The sequence below is a fragment of the Trichechus manatus genome, unplaced genomic scaffold (assembly GCF_000243295.1).
Source record: "Trichechus manatus latirostris isolate Lorelei unplaced genomic scaffold, TriManLat1.0 scaffold00084, whole genome shotgun sequence".
Lineage (NCBI taxonomy): Eukaryota > Metazoa > Chordata > Mammalia > Sirenia > Trichechidae > Trichechus > Trichechus manatus.
In genome coordinates, this window is record NW_004444020.1 from 7,453,787 (window position 1) to 7,465,976 (window position 12,190).

Below are 12,190 nucleotides of genomic sequence, written 5' to 3' on the forward strand. Positions count from 1 at the left end.
CAGTCAAACACTTTGAGGAACAGAGTAGCAGGGGTAGGGGTCTGGGGACCATGCTTTCAGGGGACATCTAGGTCAGTTAGCATAACAAAGCTTATTAAGATAATGTTCTGCATCCTACTTCAGTGAGTGGCATCTGGGGTCTTAAAAGCTTGCAAGTGGCCATCTAAGATGCATCAGTTGGTCCCAACCACCTGAAGAACAGCAAAGACACAAGGAAAGTATTAGCCCAAGAGATAGAAATGGCCGCATAAACCAGTGACTTCATCAGCCTGAGACCGGAAGAACTAGATGGTGCCCGACTACAACCAATGACCACCCTGACAGGGAACACAACAGAGAGTCCCTGATGGAGCAGGAGAAAAGTGGGGTGCAGAACTCAAATTCTAGTAAGAAGACTGAGACTGGAGGAACTGAGACTGCATGGCCCCTGGATTCTGTATCAGCCCAGAACTAAAACAATTTCTGAGGCCAACTCTTCAGACAGGGATTGGACTGGACTCTGGGATGTAAAGTGATACTCCTGAGGAGTGTGCCTCTTAGCTCAAGTAGATACAAGAGACTAAACGGGCAGCCTCTGTCCAGAGGTGAGATGGGAAGGCAGGGTTAGGAGCTGTTTGAATGGATGTGAGGAATCAAGGGTGGAAAGGAGGAGTGTGCTGTCACAGTACAGGGAGAGCAGTTAGGGTCACATAACAAAGTATGTATAAATTTTTGTGTGGGGGAAAAAAAATTTTAAAAATTAACTGCACCACCAGGAACTCCTACTTAGTCTGAAATTAACATAGCTACATCAGCAGCTATAATTAGGTTAGCTTTTGCATAGTATATCTTATGTTATCATTTTATTTTTTACATATCTTCATATTTTAGTTCTGTCTTCTGTAAGCAGGATACAGTTAGGTTTTGTTTCTTTATCCTTTCTGATAGTCTTTGACTTTTATATGGAGGATATTGATATAATTCAGATATTGATACGTGTGGTTTTAAAATATTATTTTCTTGATGTTAGTGGCTTCTTGAATATGTGACTTCATGTCCTTTTCCTTTATCAGTTTTGAAAAATTCTCAGACATTCTCTCTCTCTTTTTTGGGGGGAGGGTGAAAGTATACACAAAAAAATGTACACCCATTCAATAATTTTTACATGTAGAGTTCATTGGCACTGGTTACATAATTCACATTGTGTCAGCATTCTTACTATCTCTGCTCATATTTTTTTTACCACTGTTAACTTAGACTCTGCCCCTTAAAGTTCATCTGTGCTTTCGAGTTACTATTGTCATTTTATGGAGCTGGTGGCACAGTGGTTAAGCGCTCGGCCACTAACCGAAAGGTCAATGGTTTGAACCCACCAGCCACTCCACGGGAGGAAAGATGTGGCTGTCTGCTTCCATAAAGATTTATAGCCTTGGAAACCCAATGGGGCAGTTGTGCTCTCTCCTACAGGGTTCCTGTGAGTCTGAATCGATTCAGTGGCAGCAGGTATTGTCATTTTTATTTCATATAGGTAAATCTTTAAAAGGGCGCAATGCTCAAGGCAAACATTATTTAGGGAGCTAAACTGTTGTTTACTTTAAAGATGACTTCATGGGATAGTCTGTCAGCCATTATCTTTTCAAACATTGCTTCTGCCTCATCATGTCTGCCATCTTCCTTCTGGATTTCCAATTACGCGTATGTCAAACCTTTTTACTGTTTCTCATATGTCTTATATATTCTTTTCTTTAGGCTTGTCCCTAATATTTGTGGGGCAGAAATATAAATGAAGGTTTACAAACGGTATGTCCAAGTATTTAAGTCACATAAAGCTAACAAACTATTAAGTATAATTCAAAAAAATATGTGCTATGATGTGCTTTGTATGTGACTGAACCTTGACAAAATATAAAAGACAACTAAATTATATATTTCACATATCTGGATTTTCTGTCAAGGGGCCAATGAATGATGTCTGGATGAGAAATAAAATAAATACATACATAACTCATATATTATTATATATTTATTCAACAAAATTTATTTTTCTTGCTTTTATTTCAGTAAAATCTCTTATGTTATAATCAAGATTTTCACATAATTTGTTTTCTTTTGTCAGTAATCATTTAAAGGATTAAAAATGCAATTGTAGTCAAAGGGTACAAAATTTGAATATATTTTCATCAAAAAGTAAGTTATAAAATTCAAAAAACTAAAATTAGTTTATATGTTTTCAAAAAAGTTTTCTTCTAAAATATCAAAACGTATAAAACTAAAAAGGAAAATATAAATTATCAGTAACTAATATCAAAATGTTAACTCAGAATTACTTAAATAAAGCTAAGGTTTTTATTGAAAATTCTGAAATTTTAGTTAAATCTAAAATATTCTTATAAAACTTCACAATCCTATTAATACTTAATTTAATGTCAATCTAGGTGCCAGCATAATAGCTGTCACACCTCACACTTATTATATCTACACCTATGTATATAATACAAGTTTAAGAGTAATATGACTTGTTTAATATTGAAAAACCACCATGCATCTGTCAGTTTATCATACTGTGGTGGCTTGCATGTTGCTGTGCTGCTAAAAGCTATGCCACTGTATTTCAAATACTAGCAGAGTCACCCATGATGGATAGGTTTCAGTGGAGCTTCCAGACTAAGAGTAGGAAGAAGGACCTGGCAGTCCACTTCTGAAAAAATTGGCCAGTGAAAACCTTATGACTAGCAGCAGAACATTGTCTGATAAAATTCCAGAAGATGAGCCCCTCAGGTTGGAAGGCACTCAAAATACGACTGGGGAAGAGCTGCCTCCTCAAAGTACAGTCAACCTTAATGATGTGAATGGAGTCCAGCTTTCAGGACCTTCATTTGCTGATGTGGCAAGACTCAAAATGAGAAGAAAGAGCTGCAAACCTGCATTAATAATTAGAACATAGAATGTACGAAGTATGAATCTAGGAAAATTGAAAGTCATCAGAAATGAAGTGGAACACATAAAGATTGATATCATAGGCATTAGTGAACTGAAATGGACTGGTACTTGCCATTTTGAATCAGACAATCATATGGTCTCCTATGCAGGGAATGACAGATTGAAGAGGAATGGCATCACATTCATCTTCAAAAAGAACATGTCAAGATCTATCCTGAAGTACAACACTGTCAGTGATAGGATAATATCCATACACCTGCAAGGAAGACCAGTTAAAACGACTGTCATGGATTGAATTGTGTTCTCAAAATAACGTGTGTATCAGTTTGGCCAGGCCATGATTCCTGGTATTGTGTGATTGTCCACCATTTTGTCATCTAATGTGATTTTCCTATGTGTTGTAAATCCTGCCTCTATGATGTTAATAAGGGGGGATGGGTGGCAGTTGTGTCAGTGAGGCAGGACTCAGTCTACAGGATTGGATTGTGTCTTGAGCCAGTTTCTTTTGGGATATAAAAAAGAGAAGCGAGTGGAGAGACAGGGCACCTCATACCAGCAAGAAAGCAGTGCGGGGAGCAGAACATGTCCTTTGGACCAGGGTTCCTGTACAGAGAAGCTCCTAGTCCAGGGGAAGATTGATAAGAAGGACCTTCTTCCAGAGCTGACAGAGAAAGCCTTCTACTGGAGCTGGCACCCTGACTTTGGACTTCTAGCCTACTGTACTGTGAGGAGATGAATTTCTTTGTTAGAGCCATCCACTTGTGGTATTTCTGTTACAGCAGCACTAGATAACTAAGACAACGACTGTTATTCAGATTTAGGCACCTACCACTGATGCCAAAGATGAGGAAATTCAAAATTTTTACCAACTTCTGAAGTCTGAAATTGATCAAACATGCGATCAAAATGCATTGATAAATTACTGGAAATTGGAATACCAAAGTTGAAAACAAAGAAGAAGGATCTGTAGTTGGAAAATATAGCCTTGGTGATAGAAACAAGATCACATGATAGAATTTTGCAAGACCAATGACTTATTCATAGCAAATATCTTTTTTCAACAAAGTAAATGGCGACTATACACCTGGACTTTACCAGATGGAATACACAGAAGTCAAATCGACTGCATCTGTGGACAATGGAAAAGCTCAATATTATCAGTCAGAACAAGGCCAAGGCTGACTGCGGAACAGACCATCAATTGCTCATATGCAAGTTTAAGTTGAAGCTGAAGAAAATTAAAACAAGTCCCCAAAAACTAAAATACGACTTTGAGTATATCCCACCTGAATTTGGAAACTATCTCAAGAATAGATTTGACACACTAAACACTGATGACCGAAGACCAGACAAGTTGTAGAATGACAGCATACATGAAAAAAGCAAAAGGTCATTCAGAAGACAGGAAAGAAAGAAAAGACCAAAATGGATGTCAGAAGAAACTTGAAACTTGCTCTTGAATGTAGAGTAGCTAAAGCTAATGAAAGAAATTGATAAAGTAAAAAAAGCTGAACAGAAGATTTCAAAAGGCAGCTCGAGAAGACAAAGTAGAGTATTATAATGAAATGTGCAGAGACCTGGAGTTAGAAGACCAAAAGGGAGGAACACACTCAGCATTTCTAAAGCTGAAAGAATTGAAGAAAAATTTCAGGCCTCAAGTTGCAATTTGGAAGGCATCTATGGACAAAACATTGAACGACCCAGGAATCATCAAAAGAAGATGGAAGGAATATACAGAGTCACTGTACCAAAAAGAATTGGTCAAAGTTCAGACATTTCAGGAGGTAGCATATGATTAAGAACTGATGGTGCTGAAGGAAGAAGTTCAAGCTGCACTAAAGGCACTGGCTAAAAACAAGGCTTCAGGAATTGATGGAATACCAATTGAGATATTTCAGCAAACAGATGCAGCACTGGAGGTACTCACTCATCTATGCCAACAAATTTGGAGGACAGCTATCTGGCCAACCCACTGGAAGAAATTCATATTTGTACCCATTCCAAGGAAAGGTAATCCAACAGAGTGCGGAAATTATCTAACAATATCATACGCAAGTAAAATTTTGCTGAAGATAATTCAAAACAATTGCAGCAGTAATCAGGGATTCAGAAGAGGACATGGAATGAGGGATATCATTGTTGATGTCAGATGGATCTTGGCTGAAAGTGCAGAATACCAGAAAGATGTTTACCTGTGTTTTATTGACTATGCAAAAGCATTCGACTGTGTGAATCACAACAAAGTATGGATAACCTTGCAAAGAATGGGAATTCCAGAACACTTAGTTGTGTTAATGTGGAACCTATACATACACCAACAGGCAGTTGTTGGAACAGAACAAAGGGATACTGTGCGGTTTAAAATTAGGAAAGGTGTGTCAGGGTTGTATCCCTTTGCCATACTTGTTCAATCTGTGTGATGAGCAAATAACCCAGAAGCTGGACTATATGAAGAAGAATGTGGCATCAGGATTGGTGGAAGACTCATTGTCAACATGCGATATGCAGGTGACACAACCTGGCTTGCTTAAAGTGAAGAGGAAGCACTTACTGATGGAGATCAAAGACTAGAGCCTACAGTATGGATTACACCTCAACATAAAGAAAACAAAAATCCTCACAACTGAACCAGTAAGCAACAACATGATAAATGGGGAAAATATTGGGGTTGTCAAGGATTTCATTTTACTTGGATCCACAGTTAATGCCCATGGAAGCAGCAGTTAGGAAAATCTGCATTTGCATTGGGCTAATCTGCTACAAAAGACCTCTTTAAAGTGTTAAAAAAACAAAGATGTCACTTTGAGGAGTAAGGTGCAGCTGACCCAAGCCATGGTATTTTCAGTTGCCTCATATGCATATGAAAGCTGGACAGTGAATATGGAAAACCAAAGAAGAATTGATGCCTTTGAATTATGATGTTGGCAAAGAATATTGAGTATAACATTGACTGCCAGAAGAACGAACAAGTCTGTCTTGGAAGAAGTACAGCCTGAGTGCTCCTTGGAAGCGAGGATGGCGAGACTTCATCTCACTTACTTTGGACATGTTATTAGGAGGGACCATTCCCTGGAGAAGGACATCATGCTTGGTAAAGCAGAGGGTCAGCGAAGAAGAAGGAAGACCCTCGACGAGATGGATTGACATAGTGGCTCCAACAACGGGTTCACGCATAGCTAGGACTGTGAGATGGCTCAGGACCGAGCAGTGTTTTGTGAGTCAGAACCAACCCGATAGCCCCTAACAACAACAATATTGAAAAATGTTTCTTGGCCACCATGTGCAACTGTTGCAAATACTGTGCTAATTCATGGGTGCCATCAGAACCACAAATTGAAACATGGAGAGATGCAAGAAGATAAACAGCTGGACGCTACTGGGGAATGATACTGTCTTGCTGAGAAAGATTTGAAATGTTAGTCTTTTCTTTTGCATAACTGCTGCCACACTTCCAGTCCTTCTGATATTCAAAAACAGTGTCTGTCTCTGACATCAGCAATGACCTGACCCACAAACTTACCCAGTATCCAGATGCAGTCACCTTTTGTTTCAAGGAATTAGGCAAGACAGGTGGATAACAGTTTCATTGTTAGTCACAAGAGTGGATATTTAAGCATTATGTATTTTTACACTGTGCTAGTACTGAGCGCTGAATGTCAAGTGAAGATGCACCATGAATTGTTTAATAAATTGTGTGTGTGTGTATGAGAAAAAAAAGAAAGTTGACACATATTTTGGGGGGACACAGTTCAGTCCATAGCATATAATATGTGGGATCCTCTAAATTTGTGCTGTCCAAAATGGTAGCCACTAGCTACATGTGACTGTTGAACAACTGAAGTGTGGTTAATCAGAATTGAGATGTACTGTAAGTGTAAAATACACACCAGATATTAAAGATTTAGTACAAAACATGTAAAATATGTCAATAACTTTTTATAGTGATTTACATGTTAAAATAATATTTTGGATATATTGAGTTATGTAAAATATTAAAATTAATTTTACCTATTTCTTTTTACTCTTACTGTGGCCTGTAGAAAAATTTTAAAATACATATAGGTTTAGCATTATACATATATGGTTTATTGGACAGTGAGGCTCTAAAGCATGGGGCTAAGCAGAGACCCCTCTTACCTGGATCTAAGTATGGTTCTGCTTTTCTTTATTTTTCATCCTTTTGTTTCCCTGTACTTTACTAGCTTCTAGTTCATTAATTATCTCTTCATCTATGTCTAATCTGCTGTTAAATTTATACATTAGAATCTTGATCTTCATTATTGTGTTTTTCAGTTTTCTAGAATTGCCATTTAATTCTTTTTTTAATATGTATGGCTTTCTGCCAGAATTCTCAGTCTTGAACATATCAAGCATAGTTATTTTAAAGCCCATGTCTGATAATGCCGTTATCTTGATCCTCTGTGATTCTGTCTGATGTTTTCTCTTGGTTTTCTACATGTTGTCTTCTGTCTTTGTATGATTGCAAAATTTTTATTATATGCCAGTCATGATATGAAAACTTGTACAGTTAATTTGAGGCTTTTTTTCCCCCACAGAAAAAGCATTTGAAAAATCTAACACCCCTTCATGATAAAAAAAAAAAAAAAAACAGTCAGCAAACTAGGAATAGAAGGGAATTTACTTATCCCTGATAAAGGCTATCTATAAGAAACCCACACCTCACATACTTAATGGAGAAAGTCTAAATATTTTCCCATAAGATAAGGAAAAAGTCAAGGATGTCTGCTCTCACCACTTCTATTCAACATTGTTCTGGAGGTTCTTGCCAGGACAGGCAACAAAAGGAACGAGAAGGCATTCAGACTAGAAAATCTCTGTTTGCAGGTGACATGACATTGTATATAGAAAACCCTAAGGAACCCGCTAAAAATCTTTTTGTACTAATAAACAATTTCAGCAAGGTGGCAGGGTACAAGAGCAATATATAGAAATCAGTTTGTATTTTTATATATTAACAATGAACAGTCTGAAATGAAATTAAGAAAACAATTCTATTTATAATAGCAACAAAAAATAATAATACCTGGAGTGCTTCAGTTCTATCTCCTAGTTCATTGCATAGTGCCTAGGGTCTTAAAAGCTTGCAGGCAGCCATCCAAGGCACAACAATTGGTCTCTATTTGCCTGGAGCAACAGAGGAAGAAGGAGAGTCAGGAATAGGAGGAGGATTTGGAATATGTGGCTAACTGCCACCATGAACAGCTGCCTCCTTTGCCATGAGTCCAGAACTGGATGATGCCCAGCTACCATTACTGAACATTTTGAGTAAAGATTCTACAGAAGAATACTGATCAAAATGGGGAAAAATACAGAACAGAATTTCAATATTCTCATAGACTCCAGACTTTCTGGAGCCAGGGGGCTGGATGAACCCCTGAAACTACTGCCCTGAGATAATCTTTAAAACTTAAACCAAAAATATCCCCTGAAGTCTTCATAAAACCAAACAATAGTTTAGCTTAACTAGTAAAAAATGTCTGCCTTGACGGAGGGCTGTGGGTACCATGGTCTCGGGGAACATCTAGCTCAATTGGCATAACACAGTTAATACCGAAAATGTTCTACATTCTACCTTGGTGAGTAGCATCTGGGGTCTTAAAAGGCTGTGAGCAGCCATCTAAGATACTCCAACGGTCTCATGAAGAAAGCAAGATACAAGGAAAAGATGAGTCCAAAGGACTAATGGACCACAACTACCATGGCCTCCACCAGACTGAGTCCCAGTACAACTAGATGGTACCCGGCTACCACCACTGATTTCTCTGACCAGGATCACAACAGAGGGTCCCAGACAGAGCTGAAGAAAAATGTAGAACAAAATTCTAACTCACAAAAAAAGACCAGACTTAACTAGCCTGAGAGACTGGAGAAACCCCAAGAGTATGGCCCCCGGACACCCTTTTAGCTCAGTAATGAAGTCACTAGAAGGGACAGTGTTGACATGTCGTGGGGTCATTAGCCATTGTCGTAAAACAATATGTGTACTAGCTGTTTAATGAGAAACTATTTGTTCTGTAAACCTTCATCTAAAGTACAATAAAATAATAAAATTTTTAAAAATGTCTGCCTTGAGGATTATGCTCGTTTAAGATCTATCTGTATGGGATCAAATTGACAACAGCAGCTCAAAAGATCAGATCAGAACCTTAGGGGGCAGGAACTTATGTTAATGGGGGAGGAACAACTCAGGAAAGCAGGGTGAGGATGGCTGCACAACTCAAAGAATGTAATCAGTGTCACTAAATTGTACATGTAGGAACAGTTGAATTGGTGTATGTTTTGCTATGTATATTTTCAACAACAAAATTTAAAAAATGACAACAACTGGGAATAATTTTAGCAAAACTTATGCTCTGAAAGTTACGAAACATAGCTGAAAGAAATTAAAAATGATACGAATAAATGGAAAGACATCCCGTGTTCACGGATTGAAAGATTTAACCTTGTTAAGATGGCAGTAAGGAGTCCTGGTGTTGCAATGGTTATGTGCTTGCTGCTAACCAAAAGGTTGGTGGTTCAAACTCACCAGCCGCTCCATGGTAGAAAAGACTCAGCAATCTGCTGCCGTAAAGGTTACAACCTAGAAAACCCTATTGGGCACTTCTATTCTGTCTTAGATGGTCACTGTGAGTCAGAATCGACTCAACGGCAGACAACAACGAGATGAAAGTACTCCCCAAATTGATGTACAGATTCGACATAATCCCTAACAAAATCCCAGCTGGTGGGTTTTTTTGTTTGTTTGTTTGTTTTTGTTTTGTTTTGTTTTTTGCCAAATTTTACATGCTGATCCTAAAATTAATAAGGAAATGCAAGGGACTCACAATAGCCAAAATAATCCTGAAAAAGAAGAACAAAGTTGGAGGACTCATACTTCCCAATTTTAAAACAAAGCTACGGTAATTAAGACAGTGTGTTACTGGCATAAGGATAGACATATAGATCAAAGGAACAGATTTAAGAGGGAAGAAGTAAATCCTACATTTATGGTCAGTTGATTTTCAACAAGGGTGCCAAAGCAATTCAATGGGGAAAGTGTAATCATTTCAACAAATGGTGCTGGGACAGCTTGATGCCCACGTGCAGAAGAGTAAATTTGAATCCCTACCTCACATCATGGTTCCCTCGTTAGTGCAAGTGGTTAAGCACTTGACTACTAACCAAAAGGTTGGTGGTTCGAACCCACCCAGAGGCGTCTTTGAAGACAGGCCTGGCCATATGCTTCTGAAATTTCACAGCCTTAAAAACCCTATTGAGCAATTCTACTCTGCACACATGGGGTCACTATGAGTTGGAATGGACTTGACAGCAACCAGTAACCTTACATCCTATGGAGTTCCTGGGTGGCGCAGTTAAGCACTTGATTAGTAGACAAAAGATGGGCAATTCAAACCCACCCAGAAGTGCGTCAAAAGACAGACCTGGTGATCTGCTTCTGAAAGGTTGTGACTTGAAAACTCTACGGAGCTGTTTTATTCTGCACACATGGAGTTGCCATGAATCGGAATCGACAACAACTAACAACCTCACATCATACACAAAATTAACTCAAAATGGATCATAGGCATGAACGTAAGAGCTAAAACCATAAAGCTCCTAGAAGAAAACATTGGAGTAAGTCTTTTTTTTAACCATAAAAAAACTTTACTGTATGCTTATCAGAAAATAAAACATTAAAAACTATATCAACAGTATTCCAAGACAAATATTCATAATCAGATATCCCTCATTTGTATTACTTAGTCACATACAATAAATTCTCATTCCATCAATGTTGGCTCAACAGTCTATGTTAATGAGGTCTGCTATTTCCAGGCCAGATAGTTGTGGAGTTTCCAGTGTTAGTTCCCCTGGTACAGTCACTTGTCTGCCCTGGTGGCCACATCTGTTTATTCTAGGAAGCCTGTATGCATGGGTCAGTTCCCTGTACCCAGTCAATCTGAGGCTGCTTTTCTCTGGTGTTTCTTCCAGAAGACCCAATCTCTGCCCTTTAGTTTATGACGGTGGCCTTCAGGTGAATATCAGGGAAGGAGAAACTATGTGTTGATGACAGGACTGGTTAACTTATTATGGAGCTAACATTATCAGAATGGAAGAGAGTGACATCCCCTACTGGGGGTGAGGCACATAAGTGCATAGGTCCCCCAAATTATTCCATAAGTACTTAACTGATATTAACTTGAGAAGAAAATGCATTAATGGTCAGTGAATACATTTACAATGTGTTCTGTAAGGTGTTTGTCATTAATTGCTGCCAAGTGACATAAGTCTTAAATTTTGAAATAAAATATTCTAAGGACCCAATTTGTTGACAGTTTATGTGTTGGGCCTTATAACTGAACATGATTATGCTTTTACCACCCTAACAATATCCAAATTACTGAAACTTATCTATGTTGTAGGCAATGGTTTCTTAGATACGACAACAAAAACACAACGAACAAAAGAAAAAGTAGATAATTGGACTTTATCAAAATTAAAAACTTCCGTGTGTCAAAGGACATCATCCTAGAATGGGAGAAAATATTTGCAAATAATGTATATGATAAGGGATTTCTAGCCAAAATATGTAAAGAACTCCTACAACTCAACAATAAAAAGACAACCCAATTTTAAAATGAACAAAGAATTTGAATAGTCCTGTCCCCCAAGAAGATATACATATGGCCAATAAACATCTGAAAAGATGCTCAATATCAGTAGTCATTAGGGAAATGCAAATCAAAACCACAATGAGATACCACTTCACATCCATTAGGATGGCTATAGTAAAAAACAGCAACGGTGATGATGTGAAGAAATTGCTGGTGGGAATGTAAAATGGGGCAGCCACTTTGATAAACAGCTGAGCAGTTCCTCGAAATGCTAAATGTAGAGTTAAGCATGTGCTCAGCCTAGCAATTCCATTCCTTTGTACATATCCAAGAGAAATGGAAGTATATGTCCACACAAAAACTTGTACACTACAAGGAAAGGTCATGGAAGCTCCATACACACATCCAAACTCCCTGAGGGACTGAATTGCTAGGCAGAGGGCTGTGGGGACCATGGTCTCAGGGAGCATCTAGCTCAATTGGCATAACACAGTTTATAAAGACAATATTCTGCATTCTCCCTTGGTGAGTAACATCTGGGGTCTCAAAAGGCTGTGAACAGCTATCTAAGATAACTCCAATGGTCTCACCCCTTCGGCAGCAAGGGAGAATGAAGAGAACAGGATAGAAGGAAAAGATCAGTCCGAAGGACTAAT

At 38.3% G+C, this 12,190-nt stretch overlaps 1 protein-coding gene across 2 annotated transcripts in view; it reads left to right on the forward strand.

Annotated features, from left to right (window-relative positions):
• Positions 1 to 12,190, forward strand: part of PPP2R3A (protein phosphatase 2 regulatory subunit B''alpha) — a 247,366-nt gene that overhangs the window by 191,322 nt on the left and 43,854 nt on the right. The window lies entirely within an intron of this gene.